The sequence below is a fragment of the Trachymyrmex cornetzi genome, unplaced genomic scaffold (assembly GCF_001594075.2).
Source record: "Trachymyrmex cornetzi isolate Tcor2-1 unplaced genomic scaffold, Tcor1.1 scaffold808, whole genome shotgun sequence".
NCBI lineage: Eukaryota > Metazoa > Arthropoda > Insecta > Hymenoptera > Formicidae > Trachymyrmex > Trachymyrmex cornetzi.
In genome coordinates this window covers 175,945-177,771 of record NW_017300145.1, presented here as the reverse complement: position 1 = coordinate 177,771, position 1,827 = coordinate 175,945, and the positions used below count along the sequence as shown (strand labels likewise).

The window sequence follows — 1,827 nt, the reverse complement described above, 5'->3', positions numbered from 1 at the left end:
CTACATACGTAGTATATAAATTCACATAAGAATCATACAAGCATTAAGATCCAGCTAGACCGTGTAAAGGCTTTGATTTCTATAGTTTGTGTTATCACATGTACGGTCCTATAATATATTATATTAATTTTTAGAAGTAATTATTTAAATAAAAAATTATTTCTTTACGAATATTTTTTGAATTTACTGTGTGTGCTTCTAACCATATTTTCAAATAAATATTTCATTTACAAAAGTTTATCGAATGCTATGTCGTTTTTCTATTATCAAGAAAGAACAAGTTTTAGTTTAAATAAAATAATTGTCACTGTCGTACTTATTATGACTTTTTATAGTGTGGTTAAAATATTCAAGATTAATCAGTACGAAAAATTGATAAATAAGATGCTTTGAAATTGTATGGTAGTAATTAAAAATAATACACTTTTTATAGTTATTAATTTTATAGTAATTACTTAAATTGGTAAATATTGATAATAACGGAAGCAGCTCCGATGACCTTGACCTTGACATATGTTGTTAAAGTAATGACCCTGAGTAACCTCCAACAGGTTTTAACCGTCGCTCGTCTTTCGTTAAAAAGTTATTAACAAAAAAAGTTTAAGAAATAACTTCTTTTTACTATAGTAGGGGAGGCCAAGCGGGGATTTTGGTATTTACTCGAGCGCGTCAGAATAACATAAAGGGGGAAAGCTTGCACCCTAATAAGTACCCCCACCACATATTAAACCTCTATATAGAGCCGGGGGTCCAAGGGAGCCCGTCGATCGTTGAAAAACTCGAGCGCGTCAGATTAAGGTATGGTGTGTTAATTACATGTAGAAAAGTGTACATTTCAATAATCTGACGATTTCAGCGTGACGTAAGGAAATGGGAGAGTCACAAAGCTGCAAAAAAAAACGTGACATGGATTTTTTGACCCCTTCCTACAGTTAACCCCACCACGCAAACCGTCAGATTAATATTTATCCGTTATCAGAAACACATGGGTCGCTTACACTATTAATATCTGACACGCTCGAGTCACTGTTATTTTTGAAAGCCTGTACACGCTTCCCCCACCACTGCAACGGCATACATCATATAACCTTTTTTTCTTTTTAGCGTCTAATCTTCACAATCCAATAGGTCCCCACGACGCTCGAGTAAATCCACATTTAGCCTCTCGGCCTCCCCTACTACTATATTATGATGATGAAACGAGATTTTCTGCTTTACAGTGTATTCCACAATTTCCTACAACTTTTACGATTTCCCACACGAAGCGACTCTCAACCTCCCTTCCCCCTCTCCCCTGCTTCAGGTGCGCACGACTCTCACCTTCAACTCTCAACCCCTCCTCCCCCCTGCTTTAGGGGCGCGCGACTCTCACTTTCGACTCTCATCCCTCTCCCCCCACCCTGCAAAGGGGCGCGCGACTCTCACTTTCGACTCTCATCCCTCTCCGCCCACCCTGCAAAGGGGCGTATGATCCAATGTACTATTTCAAAGGATTACATTGTTCATTTGTTTTGGTGGGTATCGCGTTTGTATTTACAAATTTAATCAAACTGTCCAAATTATACGTTAACTGCAAAAATTCATGAAAATGCATAACACAATCAATATATACTACCATTTATACAAATATATTCAGAATCGGAAGCAACTGTATGCTTCCTGTTCGAAGAACTGAGTAAGACTGTACGATTAAAATTTGTAAATAGAAACGCGATACCCACCAAAACAAATGAACAATGTAATCATGTGAAATAGTACATTGGATCATGCGTCCCTTTGCAGGGGGGGAGGGTGGGGTGAGAGTCGAAAGTGAGAGTCGTGCGCCCC

The 1,827-nt window shown here is 38.0% G+C and overlaps 1 protein-coding gene across 1 annotated transcript in view; it reads right to left on the bottom strand.

The window, feature by feature from the left end:
- Positions 1-1,827, bottom strand: part of LOC108768567 (lachesin) — a 115,790-nt gene that overhangs the window by 37,351 nt on the left and 76,612 nt on the right.